Source organism: Balaenoptera ricei, chromosome 10 (assembly GCF_028023285.1).
Source record: "Balaenoptera ricei isolate mBalRic1 chromosome 10, mBalRic1.hap2, whole genome shotgun sequence".
NCBI lineage: Eukaryota > Metazoa > Chordata > Mammalia > Artiodactyla > Balaenopteridae > Balaenoptera > Balaenoptera ricei.
Window position 1 is genome coordinate 21,967,738 of NC_082648.1, and position 20,054 is coordinate 21,987,791.

The following is a 20,054-nucleotide window of genomic DNA, read 5'->3' on the forward strand; positions in this document are numbered from 1 at the left end:
AAATATCCTGTACTTGGAGTGGCCACATTGGGTAGAATTGATTTTATTTTTTAAATCTGAAGTTCCGGTAGTAAGTTTATAAAACAGTGGTTGAAGGCAGGAAATGTGAATACAGCAAGCACAGCCTTAATCCACTGGAATCTAAAGTGGGATAAGCCCGGGGTGCTGGCCGTGGCAGGAGTCTTATTTGGGACTCTGCTAATGAATGTACTGGTCTAAGCAGAACACCGCTCAGCTGTTGTGAGTGAGTGTTTGGACACAGCATACTTGGCTTAATTAAACGGATTCTCTGATATGAAATGGGTGCCATTTATTGAGCACCTACTGTGGGCCTGTCCTGCTAGAGGCCTTACACGTATTATTTCTAATCCCCACATCAGCCTTATGGGGTAGTTATTATCCTTCCATTTCTCAAATGGGAGAACCAAGGGCAAACCCACTGAAGGTCATGAGTTGGCAAAGTTGGCAAATCAACCAAGTTGATTCCTTTTAGCACCAGACTACATCTGCGTTTTCCTCACTGGGCCATGGTGCTCCCACATTTAGTTTGTAATTTTATTATTATAGTGCCTCGGGCTTACTAAAATCTCTTTCACGTGCATTATTTCATTTGGTCCCTGAAACAACACTTTGAGGTGGGAACTGTTATTCATCTGTGGACACGAGGAAACAGGCTAAGAGAAGTTAAATGGCATTCTCAAAGCCCAGAGGTGAAAAGTGGTGGAGTCAGGTGAGACCAGAATCAACACCTCTGGCTCCTAGTCTCACATTGCATCATTACTGCTATTACTGACCACAAGAACTGTACCTTATAAAACAACCCTCAAAATAATTTTGGATCAGGGACAGATGTTAAAAACACCTGATTAAGTATGCATTGACGCAGGTATTTTCTATTTAAGATTATTCGAACTCCAAATTCTTGCAGAGTAATTTAAAACTTTTAATTTGTGTACTGAGAAGTCCCATGAAATTATCATGATTGGAGTTTTCTAAATCAAGTGATTTTAAAAATAGCTTTTCGCTAAGATATACTGGGTATTTTAGTCACTTCAACGACTGTTAACATACTCAGAGGGAAAAAAATGTCTGTTCTTCAAGGCTAGGTGAATTCAAAGAAGAAAGGAACGAAACTTCTCATTCAGTGGTTTTGAATATCATTTACAAATGTGTTTTCTAACCTTTCTTTATTTCAACTTTAGAAAGTCCAGTACGAAAAAAGCAAATTAGGTGGGGAAAATTTGTCTTAATGTTTAAGACAGGAACGTACAAACCTTGCAGCTCTGAAATTTCATGAGCTCCTTGTAGGAGCAGCCCATGCTCCTAGTTGCCCTTGGAAGCTCCCTGGATATGGTGCAAAGAGCATTATCTGCAGCCAGTTATCTGTTTTTTCCAGTTTTCTCAGTTATAATCTGGGATCCACTCGAAGTTTTCTTGTAGTAACATCTGTATTGATGATATCTGTAATCTTGTCTTTCAACAGAGAGCATATGTAGAGCAGAGCAGTTAGTGGGGATGGCCTGAGACAAGTGAGGAGGGGCCCTGAGGAGCCGGGCGAGGAAAATCTCATCCCAGCTGGGCCAGAGCTGCAGGCAGCTTGCCCCCGTCTCCCACAGACTCCGTGCTTATTGTTCTCCTCAGGCTGTCTGTGGTTGGTCCTGGGGCACTCTTCCAAGCTTTCAAGGAAGGGAAAAGGCAGGGAGGCCGGGTGGTGAAGTACAGAAGCGGAAACACTGCACCTGGTGTTGAGCTCCCGCCCGGCCATTATTCACTGAATAACTTGGGGCAAGTTACTTAACTTCTCTAGGCTTCTGTGTCTTCGTTGATGACATCAGAATGGTAATAATAATTCCTATCTCTTAGGGTTGTCCTGCGGAATAAATAAATGAATACATGTTCTAATACTTAGAACAGTGCTGGCTCACGGTAAGTGTTCAGTGAGTTCGCCCTTTTTCTTAGCGATGAGTGGAGCAGTCATTGGTAGTGGCGCTCCTCGAAGTAGCAGTGGCTCTATTTTATCTCTAATCACGCAGAACAGTCACTTTGGACTTGCTGCATTTCCCAGACCAGTTTGAACCCTGAAGAAGCTATCAGTTCGGCCATCTCACCTTTCTCTGATGCCAGCCAAGTTACTGTTAGCAGTATCAGCGGTATTAGATGAGTCCAGTACTTTCTGAATCTTTCTGGAGGATTATAAAAATTAACTTGGGGGAAAAGTGCCTCCTCAGGGTCATTTTCCCTAGGGACATGGAATGATTCTAGTCTGGTATATTCCCCAGGGAATACTGGAAAGTTTGCCCTATTTAGCAGACCTGTTAGACCAAAGCAGTACAGGTCAATCCCTGAGGCTGAGGCAGAGTCAAACCTGTTTCCGGAATTTACGCTGAATTCAAGCAGGGCCCCCAGACTGAGGCACCCGCCCCATCGACAGTTTGGCCTGCTTCACTCTTCTATTTCTGTTTATACTGGTTGCCTCTGATCATGTGACACCTACTTCATTTTACAAGGTTTGCTATCGCATTACTTTGGGATTTGGGTATCACCATTCCCATGATAGAATCTAGGTATACGGATAAATTCACTTAGGCAACTTCTTCTTGACCAATATCTGGGTGGCTTGATGAATATTCAGTGAAATTCTAGTTATAAAAAAAGCCATTGGTAATCTCCAATCAGAGATTTATGTCCAGAGGAATTTTAGAAAAACAAATAGGTTATTTCTTACCTACCTGTAAATATGACTCCTCTCACTCTCCATCAGAGACATGACTGAAGTCTTTTTACTTCAATTACAAAAGATTCCCATAAAGGAAAAAAAAAAGAATGGAGCTGCTCTGGACACCACGTAACCTGTGAAAGTGCCATTCTTCTCTCAAAATTCTTTCTACGTGGCTTGAGGGTTGCAAGTCACTCCACAAGGACAACACAAAGTGAAACAGGGTCTTTGAGGATGAACTTGGCTAGGGGCAAGGGATCCTAGGAAACAGAAGTTTGCATTTTATTCTGTTAATGGCTTGAGTAGCTGGGTCGAATAGACATTCAAGTTTGCACGTCATTCCAGAATTGTTATTGATGAAAAAATGTGTAAGGATTGAAGAAATCTAAGAACTTTGGGGCCTTTACTTACTTCTTACTCAAATTAATACAATTTTGGTTTAGGTGAAGCATAACATGTTTTGAACTTTGGCTTATTTTTTTCATTTGGCAACATTTGTTGGGGATGTCTGAGGAGCTAGGCATTGGTCTAAAAATAATGAATCATATACAAGGAGGAGATCTCCAGAGATCCTGATGGACATGTGGCCTTATCTTATCTGACAGTAATGAATACTTCCGATTAAAAAATTTAACCTACGCAAATATTTTTAAAGTCCATTTACCTTTCAAAGTGTTTCACTTACCGTGATTTATTTGCTTTGGCATCTCTATCTGAAGTCAATTTAAGAGCAAACTCTTGCTTCTCTTCCCCAATGGGGATGTTTAGTGTTTGTTAGTTTCTTGGCCCTTGTAGGGAATATTCCCATGGAAAGTGGGAATTTATTTGCCTTATTGTGCTTTTTTAGATTTCCTCACTCTTGCTCCATTGCCTCCCATCCCCCATCCCCCTGGAATAAAATCCCTGAGATATATACTACAGTAATCACATTAGAAAGTTTAAGGAAAGAGCTTAAAGGGAAGAATATTTCCTTTCCTTAATGTCATTCATAAAACTTATCATATGAATCTGTAATGATTAAGAGTACTGTCAAGAATTTCAATTACAGTTTTCATATGTTAACTTACTCTAAGGAATTCAAAATGCAGGTGTATTCAGATTTTTTAAATCTATTTTTAATCTTGACTTAATGGAAGGGAAAATTGGGTTGTTATTTATTTTAAAAAAGAATACACCCTGAAATTCACAAGTATATATATGACATATAGCAAGTAAGAAACAGATATTATTATTATCCGCAATTTATAAGTGGAGAGACTGCGACATGATGGTTTGCCTAAATGATTTGATCATGGTTATGGAGAAAAACTGGAAGTCAGAAAGATTTGGCACTGGGGTTTTGGATAGACCCTAAACAAGTCAAGAAGCAAAAAAATGATGTCAATTTTCCACATATGTGTATTGACATTTGAGAATTTAATCTGGAATTATATTTTTAGGAACACATTGCATAGTAGTACATTATTTTTCATATTGGGGCCTTAATATGCTTCCAAAACTTAATATTGCATCTCTAGTACCACTGGGAAATAATTTGGTTATAGCAACTGTCACAGGATAGTTAGGTACTGAGGAGTGATAATCCCATGGCCTAACTCAGTCTCCACTGAGTACGTATAATAAGTAATGAGAGGATAATTATCTTATAGGTACATGAAGTTGTTGTAGTAAGTCTAGAAATGGAATGTAATTGGATTAATTTGGGAAAAAATTAATTTTAATAAGTGAACACAGAAGGGAATATTCAAGAATTTGGTGACATGCTCTCTGAAAGAATTTTAGGAATACTGAATAAAGAATAAGTAAAGTTATAATAAAACAACAAAAAAAATTTAAAAAGAATAAGTGAAGTTGGAACAAAATCATTAGATGCTTAGAATCATTAGGAGAATGTATTTTCACTTCTATTGCTAGCTTCATACTAAGCCAGATATGCAAAGGCCAAGGGAATACTTATACAATGAGGAAATTATCCCTGAACTTCCCTTCTCTTTTTAAAAAAGGAGGAGAAGGGACAGCTTCTGATATTTTTCAACCTGTATTATGGATATATTCAGTCTCTAGAAACTTTTAATATTGACAATTATCATTTTGGTTTTATTTTTTTATGGTAGAAAGAGTAGTGCATAGAATTCGGGGATAATCAAATAAAAAGTAAAGCAATTAATTCTCTTTAAGTATATTATGCGTCCATGGGGCCATTATTTATCCCTGACACATAACGGTATCCAATGTGTTAAACCAAACTCTATTCCATATTTGCCATTATTAGAGTTTCTGTTTGAACTTATGTATACCCATTTTTAAACTATGGTTTGAGAAATGACATACAGTTGTATTTTCTGATATAGAAAATTTTAAGTTTATTGATAATGTTGAAAAGAACTAAGAGGTAATAATAAGGAGTGTGTTATTACTCCATTGTGGGCCCTTGGGTTCCAGAAATATTCAGAACATGTTAACTTAGCATTATTGAGATATTTTATTTCATGTTATAAAATGACTGCAGGATCTAAAAAAGAAAGAAGTCACGTGACTTATTTTGCATTCCCCTAACTTGAATAAATTAGGACAAATCAGGATTGATGGGGCTGAATGCTAGATGCCAATATTACCATCCTTACCTTCTACAAAGAAAGCAATGGCATAGGTTTCCCTAATATTTGGTCCAGTAGTTTTATAGATTGCCATTATGATGTCCACTTTCAGTTTGGTCTGAGGAAATGGATATTTTCTGGACTTTTTCTTCCCATTAACCTTGTCCATGACATTTCTATTAAGGGTGTTCTTTAACTGGGTCCACTTGCCCGTGTTGTACCCTGAAGGGTTGGCATAAACATTAAAGGATACACACAAGATAATGTGAAGAGTTCAGTGTGCATATTTCTATGTTGCTGTAGGATAGGAATGGAATCTAGTCATTAAACTTTAATTAGATACCATTTCACTGCAAAGTACAGTTCATTTTTAGGACTTAGATCCTGGCAAACTAGAGAAATGCTGCTCAAAAGAGCCCATTAAAATCCAGGGTTGGATTCAAGTCTAGGTTTATTCAAGTCTAGGTTTATTACAATGATGAGTTCATAAGCTGAAGGTGATCTTCTTTTAAAAAATGGATGTTGGGAACAGTATTTGTAGCATAAACTATATAAAAGCCTATTTCAGAGGCATGTCATCTTTCAGATGGTTTGGATGCTACCTCAGATCTCAGTGTATTGAGATAAAATTTGGCAGGAGTAACTGTTAGATGACTGAGCGAGGCAGCTCACTCGATCACCCTGGTAGATTTTAAAATTAATATGTGTACGCTTCCACATACGGCAATAACTAAAATACATTTTCCTTTCTGTCTTAGCCTGCTCCAGTACGGTGGGTTCTGGTGAGGGGCTCTCTTCCCGGCTTGCAGATGACCACCTTCTCACTATGTGCTCACGTGGTCCTTCCTTGGTGCATGTGCCTGGAGAGAGAGAGGGATCTCACTCTCTTCCTCTACTTCTAAGGTCACCAGTCTTGTAGGATTAGGACCTCCCCCTTACAACCTCATTTAACCTTAATTACCTCCTAAAAGCCCTGTCTCCAAACACAGTCACATTGAGGGTTAAGGCTTTAACATATGAATTGGGGGCGGGTGTGCATAATTCAATCCATAGCCTTTTCAGTGAGGAATATCAGTTTGTACAGCCACCTCAGTGATTCTTAAGTGTGTTTCTCAGCTTCTTCAGGAAGGCCCTGTGGCTTTCATAGAACAGCTAGAAGTCTGAATGTTTCTGATGAGGGTTCTGAACCAGTAAGCTGGCACTTGGCAGTGCAGCGGGGTGGCGTGGCTCAGGCTCATGCCAGTAGTGAAACATATGGAGGAGGGTGTTTTCAATGCATTCACGGATTGCTTCTTTTGTCAAATTTCAGTAAAAATAAAATCAAGTAGATGTAGCCGGTGCCTACAATTCTAAGGGTAGCTTAGGCGTTTCATTTGTTGCCTTAGCTTTAAGGCTTAGGACCCACCATTTAGTAAATCTCTGCCTTTCTTGGCTGCTCCGGGAGTGAGTCGCTATCAGGATCTAGCTACATGCCACCTTGGCCTCCGAGGCAAGAAAATGAGGGTGGCTGACTGAGCCCTGCTGGTGGCGGATGCTCAGATTTTCAGCAATTAGATGAGCCCTCTGGCCTCTGGGAGCGGTGATCTCAGGCTTGGTCTTTCTAGAACTCAAGGGAAGCCCGCTCTCAGGTCTTCTTTATAATATGCAGCTGATGCTTTCATTTTTGATGATGATTCTGAAAATTAGATGAACACTCCTTGTTCTGTGGAATGGGTCAAAATAAAACCCTGAGGGTGCTCCCACCTGGGGCCTCATGCTGTCACAGCCTCCAGGACGAGCGTGCAGCTGCTGGTGGATCCTCCTTAGGTACACTGTCAGGGCTTCTCGTTTGATCCTGTTTGTCCAGCTTAAAAACCCTAAACATTCTAAGGGTCTCTGCTTTACTTTAACAAGTGCTGCACAAATCCAAACCATCCCAGAGGGGAAAACTAGAGAAGACCGAGTAGAACCATCCAATACGCCACCTTTTGGTCCAATCCGAGTCCAAAATGAGTAGCAAACAAAAGGCGAGGCCATGGTTCCAGACACATGCTGGAATATCGCTGGTTTGAGTTTTGAGCATATTTAAAGTTGATGCTCTCTGATCTAAGGTTGCTAAGCAACGTGCACTGCCTAACACAGTCCTGAATGTGAGTGTTTCAGTGCTGTGTTTCCTCACTCTGGCAAAAGGCTGGTAAGTGCCTGCATGTTAGAAAGCAAATGGTTTGTTCACAAATAAGCATTCTCACGTTCTGCTGAAGAAGTTCGGTTGGGGCTGCTTCTGTTGTTGCAGAAAATGAGCAACTCCCCCTGGCTGGGAGAGGCTGCAGAAACCTCGAGGATGCTGTTTTATCAGCATCCCACTCAACTGTTGTTGTGAAAGTGTTGGATTCAGCATTCACTGTAATGAGCCATTAAAATCCCATTAAGATAGGTTGTTATCAAGACCTCTCTCTTGTGTGGAAGATAATGACAGGTGAGGAGAAAAGAGGGGGACTTGCTAATGTGTTAACTAGACCCTAACTAGGGAGAGAAGTTTCGCTTTATTGCGAGGGAAAAACAGAACACTTACCAGCTTCCTTCTAAAGTATCAGGTGTGGCACACCTATCAGGCCATTACCTGCGCCATTTAGCTGTGCCAGGAAAGCTATAAAAGGGGCCTTTTCCAAGATAAGGGAAACAGCATTTCAGCCTTCATCCTTTCTGTTGGAGGGTGGAGGTTGCTCAGCTATGGAGACGAACACAGGGCGACTATCCCGGTCTCAGGGAAGGGGTGGAGCTTCAGAGGCAGCAAGAGGGCAAACGAGGTCTCCGTAAGGTGGACACGCTTTATAACCAACGCAAAATCACTTCTCCATGACTGCATACTGATGAAGGACAGAATTCAACCATTTTAGTGCACATGTTCCACGTTCAGTAAGTTTATGCATGTCTCTCATGCGCTCGCTACTCAGATTCTGAAACAGAAGGATCAAACCCACGCAGGTTGGCTTTGTCGCATAATCTTTTCATGAACAAGTGGTTTGGGATGCCTATGAAAGGGTTTCCCTCTGAGTTAAGGGCTCTGAGACCAAACATAATTTTAAAAATGAACATAGGGTGACCGTAACTATTGTGTTCGAGAACCCTCGATAAATACTCATTCAGTCACCGAATCTAGTGCGTCACAAACTTTTCCACCTGGAGACCTCCCTGAAGCCTCGCTCCCCTTCTCCCCGTCCTCACACACACATCACAAAAAGCTCAGTGTCTAGCTAACCCATGTTGCCATGGAAGGGAAGAGAGGAAATGCGGGAGAGGCTGCAGGCTGCCTGGGGACACTAACCTCATGATGAAAAGGACAAAAAACTTTTTAAAGAAGTAATGTTACTATATATTACTTAATGTTCCATTATATCCTGTGTGTGTGTGTGTGTGTGTGTGTGTGTGTGTGTGTGTGTGGTTTTTTGTTTTTGTTTTTGTTTTTTTTTGTAAAAAGTGCTCTTAATTAGAAAAGCCACTTGATAATATTTTTTAAAGATTGAACAGGATGGTTCTCTCATTTACGCTCCTGCTATAATTGAATTTATATTGATTTACTGTATAATTTCTATATACTGTACCATTTCATCAAATTCTATTTATTGTACTGTTTCAGATAGATGGACCCAGGCGTATTAACGTAGAATTATCTGCACAATCATTTCTGAAGTGGGACCTAATTTGAGAACCTACTTAATTATGCCTGAATCATAAAATTCAGCCTATCTCTATACCTCTGCAGTAGGCTAAATCCAAATTTATAAAATTCCTTTCCCTTCTGAGGATTTGAAATTTTTTTTTTCTAAATGTCTTCTTTTTTTTTTTTTAAGGGAATGCCTTTATTTTTAAAAATTATTTATTTATTTATTTATTTTTAGCTGTGTTGGGTCTTCGTTTCTGTGCAAGGGCTTTCTCTAGTTGCGGCAAGTGGGGGCCCCTCTTCATCGCGGTGCGTGGGCCTCTCACTATCGCGGCCTCTGTTGTTGCAGAGCACAGGCTCCAGACACGCAGGCTCAGTAGTTGTGGCTCACAGGCCCAGTTGCTCCGCAGCATGTGGGATCTTCCCAGACCAGGGCTCGAACCCGCGTCCTCTGCATTGGCAAGCAGACCCTCAACCACCACGCCACTAGGGAAGCCCCTGAAAATTTTTTAAGTGAAACAAATGAACTGTAGTAGTTTATTTTTCCCACAAATAGGTAGCACTTCTACCCCTCGTGTCAATTCATGAGAAATGCTGAAACACAATTTTGTTTCTCTTATATTCTTTGAAAATGGATTATTTTGCAAAAGTAGGTACTTATAGAACCTATTGATGATTAGTTTCTGATAAGTTACCACAAGAGTGAGTTAGGTGGTTGATAAGCAACAGAACAGAAGCCTATCAATGAAAGAGTACCTACTTGTAAAACAGAAACCTTTCACATCTAGCCATTCTCCCTGTGTCTTTGCATATGCCAAGTGCGTTACCCCCAGGAGCTGTGTCTGGGAGAGGGCACACACACACACACACAACCAGCTACGATACAGTTGAAAAACCAAGTGTTAAGTTGGTGCTCTAAAGAAGGTGGCAGAGAGGAAGGTGTGATTCATCCTGTCCGGGCAGGATCAGAAAAGGCAAGGAGAGGGGGCCTGAAACTGCAGGAGGGGCCTCAACTTTGGAATAAAACACATGTGGGTAGAATCCCAGATCTACCATTTTCAAAAAATTTAGGTTATGATTTTTATTTTTATTTTTGTGTGAGTTTGAACAAGTATGGGCAATTCTATACAATCCTATGATTTTAATTATGAAAATTTCTAAGTATATAATAGCATAGACAGAATAATAAAGCAGCCTCAGGTTCATCAAGTTTTAATATTTTGTCATAATTGTTTTCATTTTTTTAAGAAAACATTGCAATATATTGAAGTCACCTGTTTCCTTTCTTAATCATATTCTCCTACCCCATCCTCCTTCTCCAGAGGTATCTACTATCCTGAATTTGATATCTGTCATGCCTATGAATGTTTTCATACTTTTTATATGTATATATCCATAACCAATAATTAATGTTGTTTACAATATTTTAAATTTTTTATAAATGGTAGCATAATATCTTTTTTCAATATTGTTTTTGAGATTTATTTATAATAGTTCATGGATATCATTCATTCATTTTTGCTATACTGTATTTCATTATAGGAATATACAACAATTAATTTATTCATTTTCCTGTTGATGAAAATTTAGGTTGTTTTCAAAAGATTATTTTTTTCTTGCAATTACAAACAGTGATACAATGGACATTCTATTCCATGGCTCTCTATACATGTATTTCAAAGTTTTTAAAGGAACATTCCTAGGAATTGAATGATTGGGTCTTAAGATATAGGCATTTTCAACTTATTAGATATTGCCAAATCAGTACCGCAAACCCAAAGTTGTACAAATCTACACTCCAGCAAGTCAGAATTTCCACTGATCTACATATATGCCAACTTTTGTTACTGTCAGACAATTTTAATTTTTAAAAAATCTTTTATTTTTTTAATTAACAAATTTTAATACAATTTTAAAAGGTTACTTTCCATTTACAGTTATTACAAAATACAGGCTATATTCCCCGTGTTGTACAATACATCCTGGAGCCTATCTTACACCTAACAGTTTGTGCCTCCCAACCCCCTCCCATATTGCCCCTCGACCCACACTGGTAACCACTAGTTTGTTCTATCTGTGACTCTGCTTCTTTTTTGTTATATTCATTAGTTTGTTGTACTTTTTAGATTCCACATATAAGTGATATCATACAGTATTTGTCTTTTGTCTTTCTCTGTTTGACTTATTTCACTTGGCATAATGCCCTTCAAGTCCATCCATGTTGCTGCAAGTGGCAAAATTTCATTATTTCTTATGGCCAAGTAGCAGACAATTTTAGTTTTTGCCTATCTTATTTGTATGCAATGATATCTTATTTTAATTTATATTTTTCTGATTACTGCTGGAGTTGAACATATATGTTTATTGACCATTTAATTATGTTTTCTATCCTTTATTTATTCAACAAATGTTTTCTATGAGTTGTTTCTCTCCTACTTATTGATTTATAAGATTTATTATCTTTGTTACTTAGCCTTTGTGGTTTTAGGTACTGCAAATATCTTCTCCTAGTTGGTATCATGTCTTTTACTTTTGTTTATGGTGGCTTTGTTGAGGAAAAGATTTAATTTTAATGTATTTACCTATATGAATATTTTTATGGTATATGCTTTGCTATATTTTAAAGAAATCTCCCCCTACTCCGAGGTCAAAAAGATATTTTTCTATATTGTTTTCTGAAAATGTTGAAGGTTTGCTTTTGTATTTATATCTTTAATCTAAGTGGTCTACTTTTTGCATATGGATGTGAGATAATGTCCAGATTTTATTTTTGGAGTGTTAATTGTCTTAGTACTGTAAATACTCAGTACTTTCACACTGATCTGCTATTTCCATTTATCATCTATCAAGTTTCCATATTAGATTTGAGGAGTGTGTCTGTGATCCTCTCCAATCCCATTGTTTTGTCTGTCACTCTGCTGATATCACACTGTCTGCATTAAAATAGCACTATAATGCATCTTGTTATAAAGGTGATGGCATAAGCAGCTCGCTCCCCCGAGCCCCATCTTCCCCGTACCCCCTACACTGGAAGGCAAAGTCTTAACCACTAGACTGCCAGGGAAGAATATAAATTCTATATATTTTAGAATTGGCTTCTCAAGTTCCAAGAAAAATACTTCTGGTATTTTCATTCAATTTGTACTTTCTATGCAAGCCAAGAATACCTCACCAGTTATTTGGGTTTTCTCTAATGTCCTATTTGCTTATCTTTTGATTATTGATTTCAACTGAATTGCTTTGTGCTCAGTTCATGTGCTTTTCATACTATCAATTCTTTGATATTATATGAGACTTACTTTGTGATCTAGTATGTGACTAATTTTTATAAACATTCCACTTATGCTTGGAAAAAAAATGTGGATTCTGTCATTTTGAAATTTACAGTTTTGTATTCAATTTAAAAATCAAGCTTTTTAATCATGTTGTTTAATTTTCTACATCCTTACTAATATTTTTCAGCTTGATCTAAAGATTACTGAGAGATGTGTATTCAGATTTCCCAACATTAGATGAATCTATTTCTCCTTGTTTTCTTCCATTTTCATTAAACATTTTTAATCTACTTAATAACTACATACAAGATAATGATTATAAAATATTTCTTTAGTCTTAGGTTAATAGCTATTTTCTCGCATTAGAAAAATATATCATTCCATTGTCTCCTGACTTCAGTTATTGCTGCTAAGCAGTTTGGTAAATATCTAATTGTTGTTCCTTTATAGATAACATGCCTCTTTCCTCTGGTTGCTTTTCTGATTTTCTTTTTGTTTTTGAGGGTGCTGTAGTTTAGCTACAATGTGCCTACATGTGGATTTGATTATATGTTTCCTGAATCTAAGATTTTTGTGTCTTTCATCAACTTAGAAAAAAATTCAGCCATTATTTATTTTTTCCAATATTGTTTCCCTCTTCTCTTTAGTCACTTTGCCTGGAACTGCTATCAGGTGTATGTTTGGACATTCTTGTTTTACTTTCCTTATTTCTCAACCTCTCTATTATGTTTCTTTTCTTTTTTTTTAATATTTATTGTATTTATTTATTTGATTGTGCTGGGTCTTAGTTGCGGCAGGCGGGCTCCTTCGTTGCGGCTTGCCGGCTCCTCAGTTGTGGCATGCGAACTCTTATTTGCGGCATGCATGTGGGATCTAGTTCCCTGACCAGGGATCGAACCCGGGTCCCCCGCATTGAGAGCGTGAAGTCTTAACCACTGTGCCACCAGGGAAGTCCCTCTATTATGTTTCATCTCCCTGTGTCTCTCTGTGCTGTATTTTAGGTTATTTCTTCAGATATACCTTCTAGTTTACTATTCCCCTTTTCAGTTGACTTTAATCTGCCTGTTACCTGTCCAGGAGTTTTTAATTCCAATGATTTTATTTTTCATTTCTAGAACTCCTATTTTGTTGTTATTGTTGGTTTTTTTTTTTTTTTTTAAGTTTATTTATTTATTTATTTATGGCTGTGTTGGGTCTTCGTTTCTGTGCGAGGGCTTACCCCAGTTGCGGCAAGTGTGGGCCACTTTTCATCGTGGTGCGCGGGCCTCCCATCATCGCGGCCTCTCCTGCTGCGGAGCACAGGCTCCAGACGCGCAGGCTCAGCAGTTGTGGCCCACGGGGCCAGTTGCTCCGCGGCATGTGGGATCCTCCCAGACCAGGGCTCGAACCCGTGTCCCCTGCATCGGCAGGCAGACTCTCAACCACTGCGCCACCAGGGAAGCCCTGTTGGTTTTTTAATATATTCCTGGGGTCTTCAAAAGTGCCCTGCTCTTTATTCGTGTTTTCGATTCCTTCTTTCACATCTGTTTATTTTGAAGGTACTTTTTAATATGTTTAGTTATTTATTCAAATGTGTTCACAGTAGATGGTTATGAAAAAAAATAGTTACAAATCACATATATAATATAAAATCATTTTGTAAACAAATAATATAGTTATATATTGAATGTACTTTTATAGGCTCTATTTGTTAGTTCTGCTATTTGAAATTCATGTGGCTTTAATTCTGAGAGAGAGAGAGAGAATGTGTGTGTGTACATGCATACAAACTTATATGCATGTCAGTGCTGGCCTTCACTAATGAATTGATTTTTCGTATGTTTGCTATAATTGGTCTGTGAGTTCATTTTCTAAGAGGCTTTATATGTGATAATTCGGTGTGGGCTATTTGAGGATGTAACCCTTCCAGATGGTTTGTCTTGCCAAGTGTCCCAATGATATCATGATCCAAGAGCCACCTTTTTTTTTAATTTACCTATTTATTATGGAAAATTTCAAGCATACTCAAAAGTAGATAAAATAGTATAATGAATGCCTATGGTCCCATCACTCAGCTTCAATAATTATTAAGTGATGATCAATGTTGCTTCATTTGTATATTCCTGTACTCCTTCCATACTCACACACCACACACTGGATTATTTTGAAGTAAATCCTGGATATTATATCATTTCATCTATAAATATTTCACTATGTAAGTCAAAAGATGAAGACTAAAAAATAATCAAAACAGCAATCACACCTAACAAGTTAACAATTTCTTAATAGGTTCAAATCAGAGTTCAAATATTCATGATTAACTCATGAATATTTCTTCACAGTTTGTCAAAATAAGGATCCCAATAAGATCCACGAACTGCAATTGGTTCATATATTCCTTATATCTCCTTTTCTCAAAGATTTACCTTTTCTCTCTTCCCTCTCTTTCTTCTTCCCTCCATCCTTCCCTCCCTCTCCCTCTTACAATTTATTTGTTGAAAAAAACAGTTGTTTTTTTTTTTCAGGGTCACTTTCATGTTACTTTCTACTTTCTCATCTTCATAGTTGCCAGGACTGTGCAAGTAGCAGAAAACTCTCAAAACCTCTACCCCGCCTCATCAGCTGAGACAGAACAATTTTCTTGATGAATTTTAGTGCTAGTGGATTAATTATTTTCTAGTAGCCATTTAGGGTATAGCAGTTTAAGGGTGTAGCCACTTAGGGGCCTACATTTATGCCATGGTCTTGGTTCCACCCTTAGCCTATTGAAGCTCAGTGCATTTGAAAGTGTTTTTTGGGAGAAGGGTTTCATATAATTTAGTCCTTAATATTATGCAGAAATGGAACCTCTTGATGCTTTAAAAAATCTTCTTTGGATCAACTTGAAAGTTTCTTAACCTCTCTAAGTGACAGGGTTCTATAAAATGAGGTAAATTCTTTTTCTTATTACACTGTTTTAGGGAATAAATGAGCTAATGTATACAAAGTGGGTAATGCAAAAAGGGTACGCTTTCTGGGTAGAGAAGATCTTTGAGCAGAGTTTGAAGAATGAATATTACTGGATTCAAAATGGTTGAAGGAAGAGTACTATACCAGGATGATAAAGAAGTAAAAGGACATTTTAGCTCAAAGGCACAATTCTTGTCCTATGACTATTACACCCAATTTTTATCCATAACCAACTTCATCGCTCCACAATTCTTTTGTCTGTGCTAATTCAGTCTTTTGAGGGTGTAACTGCAAAATTCCCAGCAGTTCCTGTAAAATATGTATCTTAGCATAGATACGCAAATCTGCATTGTAATATTAAAGTAAAACCCAAACTAAAGGGATTCTACTTGAATGTCTGCATGATAAGTCACGCACTAGGATAGTTGTCGGATTTTTCTCTCTGTTTTCTGTTAAGTGATTTGATGAAACACTCAGTTGTGAGATTCACTGGTTTAAAATTATGAGCTATTTGCAATCGTTTCAAGCAAGGTTTTTGAAACTTAGGAATTGTAGCAACTTTGTGCTGGCACATCTCTTGCAGATCTCCTTAGCTTTCCAGCCTTATTTTGGCAGGAACATCAAGGAAAGCACACTATATCCACAGGATTTGAGGGATTCAGGCTCCCTTCATCCAGCCGCTGGTCACAAGTTCCAACTCCTTTTTATCAGTTCCATCAGGATAGTTTTCTAGTATCTTCTAAAGCAACATAGGAGGTATAAGTGAACATCTGCAAAACACAATGTGTGCTAAGAAATAGGGCAGTCACTTTGTCCTTCGCACTTTTTGTGTTTGTACAACAGATCTGCCTAAACTACACAGCAATGCAAAGTACAATGCAACATTGGTTAAAAAATTTTTTTAAATACATATATAAAGTCTATCTTTCTATATATCATGAATTATACATATATAATCTTTCTATATGTAAAGATAGATTATATATAAAGATATATAGCTATATTAATATCAAAATAAAGATATAGATATAAAATTCTGGTTATTGGATAGTTTCAAATCATGATAAAACCCACCACTTGGAATTAGAAAGGATGTATTTTACCAAACAAAGGACTTCGGTCTGGTATGTAAGTGCTTCTTAACACTCCATACTTCTTGACCAACCAATCAGACCTTTTGTCACAGCAAAGCAGGTGAATCCATTCTCTGCTGCTGGCAATTGCATGAGCAATAATTTCCTGAAGTTCCTGAAGTTGCCTCATAAGTTCTTAGAAATTTTATTTCTACAATTTATTTTCCAAAGCAATCTAGATTTAAGAAAGCTCTAGGTGATGATAGACCTGCTTTTGTTTTTTAATTTAATCAATTAGCACATAAATCATTAATTTTGATTCAGTTGGAATGTCTTTGCATACTCATATATGAAAAGTCCATAGAGTTACAGTAATTACACAGAGATCTGTCAGGTATCAACTCCTCAGGCAAAAGGACAATGATAATAACAAAGGAGAAGAAAAAGATTGAGGGGATGTTACAGATGAGCTCAACTTAGGTGTGGTTCGGCAAGTGTCTTTTCTCTTTAGACTCTGCAAAGAAATAATTTTCTGTGAGAGAATTCGTCATCTAGAATTACCTTTTTGCTGAGAAATTTTGACCTGGATCTCTACCAGCTTCTTTAGAAAATAATCTTAACTTGCAAACTAAAGATTCCAAATTGTTCCCTCCAAGAAATATGTAGAAATGCACAGATGGGGATGTGTGTCATGACCCAAACTCTTCCTGGGCCAGGCGGAATTTAACCCTTAGATGAAGAGAGTATTTCTGTACTACAGCTCTTCATTGGCAACTTTTACTCTAATGGAAAAATAAAAATAGAAAGAGTAGAGCAATGAAGCTCTGGGGTTGTAGATTCCTAAGGCAGATGGAAAGGCATTGAATATCTTCCTAATATATTACAGGCCAAATAAAACACTCCTTAGCAAAACTGACTATCTATAAAAAGTTGTTGCTAGCTATAGTTTTATTTGTAGAAGAAAAGAAGCTGCTATTTTGAGCTTAGTTTAATAAAAACCAAGAAGAAACATTTTTTCAAAATTATGATTAGTGTTCTAGGTTTTAATGCTTATACTGATGTTTGTAGTGTTTAGAAACAGATAGTTACAGTTTACCCCTCATCTTTTTTTTTCTTGCTGAAATTTATTTTTATTGAAGTATAGGTGATGTACAATATTACATAAGTTACAGGTGTACAAAATAGTGACTCACAACTTTTAAAGGTTATAGTTATTATAAAATATTGGCTATATTCCCTGTGTTGTACAGTATATCCTTGTAGCTGATTTTATACATAATAGTGTGTACATCTTAATCCCCTACCCCTAGATTGCCCCCTCCCCGCCTCGCCACTGGTGACCAGTAGTTTGTTCTCTGTATCTGTGAGTCTGCTTCCTTTTTGTTATATTCACTAGTTTGTTGTATTTAGATTCCACATATAAGTGGTTATCATATAGTATTTGTCTTTCTCTGTCTGACTTATTTCACCTAGCATAATACCCTCCAAGCCCATCCATGTTGCTGCAAATGACAAAACTTCATTCTTTTTTTATGGCTGAGTAGTATTCCATTGTGTGTGTGTGTGTGTGTGTATATATATATATATATATATATATATATATATATATATATATATATATATATATCTCACATCTTCTTTAACCATTCATCTGTTGATGGACACTTAGGTTGCTTCCATATCTTGGCAATTGTATTTAATGCTGCTGTGAACACTGGGGTGCATGTATCTTTTCAAATTAGTGTTTTTGTTTTTTTATGTATATATACCCAGGAGTGGAATTGCTGGATCATGTGGTAGTTCTATTTTTAGTTTTTTGAGAAACCTCCATACTGTTTTCCACAGTGGCTGCACCAATTTACATTCCCACCAGCAGTGTAGGAGAGTTCCCTTTTCTCTACATCCTTGCCAACATTTGTTATCTGTGTTCTCTTTGATGACAGCCATTCTGACAGGTGTGAGGTGATACATCATTGTGGTTTTGATTTGCATTTCCCTGATAATTAGCAATGTTAAGCATCTTATTTTGTGCCTGTTGGCCATCTGCATTTCCTCTTTGGAAAAATGTCTATTCAGGTCTTCTGTCCATTTTTTGATCAGGTTGTTTGTTTTTTTGATGTTAAGTTGTATGAGCTGTTTATATATTTTGGATATTAACCCCTTATCCACCATATCATTTGCAAATATTTTCTCCCATTAAGCAGGTTGTCTTTTCATTTTGTAAATGGTTTCTTCGTTGTGCAAAAGCTTTTAAGTTTGATTAGGTGCCATTTGTTCATTTTTGCTTTTATTTCCTTTACTTTAGGAGACAGATCCAAAAAAATATTGCTACGTTTTATGCCAAAGAGTGTTCTGCCTATGTTTTCCTCTTGGAGTTTTATGGTTTCTTGTCTTACATTTAGGTCTTTAATCCATTTTCAGTTTATTTTTGTATATGGTGTTAGGGAGTGTTCTACTTTCATTCTTTTACGTGTAGCTGTCCAGTTTTCCTGGCACCACTTATTGAAGAGACTGTCTTTTCTCCATTGTATATTCTTGCCTCTTTTGTTGTAGATTAATTGACCATAAGTATGTTACTCTCTCATCCTGATGTTCAATTCTGCCATAAATTCTGGTTGATTTGGAACCTTTACTTTTACATGCCTATCACTTTTGGAACTTCCTATTAATATCTGTGCACTAAGTGTGGCTGAAACAATTTCACTTTTTTTTAAAAAGTAATATTAATTTTGGATCTGTTATGGATAGAAAATATTTTTAGCTGAATGGCATTTTGTTTTCAGAAATTAAATGCTTATCTTTGTAAAGCAACAATACTGTTATCAGAGAAACATATACAGCTTGGTATGTTTACCAAGATTGGCATTTCCTGAGTAGTAGATAATAAACAGTCTTGTAGCAGAAAGGAAAAGACGCAGAAAAAGAAGTTTTATAACTCTCAGGTGTTTGCAAACTGTTTATGTTAACATTATTAGAGAGATTTTTGAAAAGTGGGTCCTTGCTATGAAAGCAAAAGTAGCCCAAGTCTCTCAATGAATGGATTCATTTATTTGACAAATTAGTATTGACTGCTTCATATGTGCTGGTACTATAATAAGCCTTCTACACATGCTGTCTTCTTTAATCTTCACAGCAATTTATGAAGTAGGCACTGTGGTTATCACCCCACAGATGATGAAACTGAGGCTCAAAGAGGTTAACTTGTCCAAGGCCAAAAGCAAAAAAGTGGTGGAGGTGGGTTCTGAACCGAGGTCTGTCAGATCCAGAGCTAAGAGATACTGCCCCAGTTTCTATCCTTTGGATGCAGCCCATTTTGCTGTAAACCTTTTTGTAGTTACCCTCTGTTGCCCCTTCTCTGGGGTCACGGATGTGTTCTCTTTTATAGAGCCTGTGAGGTCTTAGGCAGCTTATAGTGGATATGTGTTGTTGGAATAACATTCAACAAGGTTCTCATAAGAAACAATCTTGAGTCTACCGTCTTTTCTTAAGGGGTTGCTAGGATTACCAATTCATTTTTTAGGGAGAACATATCACTTTAAGGATTTATTGTTTGTATTTTGCTATTTACTATATGTCATGTTTGTGTGAAAAAGAAGCTATGATGGTAAGTGCTATGCTCTCCATAACTCTTCTCAACGACTGATACATTATATTTCTACTTATTCGTTTGTTTACGGTCTGCCTCTCCACTTTAAAGCATTGGTACTATCAAGGCAGCGACTTTTGTCTCTTCTGTTAACTGTGGTATCTCCAGAGTCTCAAAGAGTTTCTGGCACATGGTAGATACACAATGAAAACTTGTTAAATGAAGAGAATGAGATTATT

General features: G+C 37.4%; 1 protein-coding gene across 1 annotated transcript in view; it reads left to right on the forward strand.

The window, feature by feature from the left end:
• The window catches only part of SSPN (sarcospan), a 38,899-nt gene that overhangs the window by 934 nt on the left and 17,911 nt on the right, over window positions 1–20,054 (forward strand). The gene's annotated exons all lie outside the window — the stretch shown is intronic.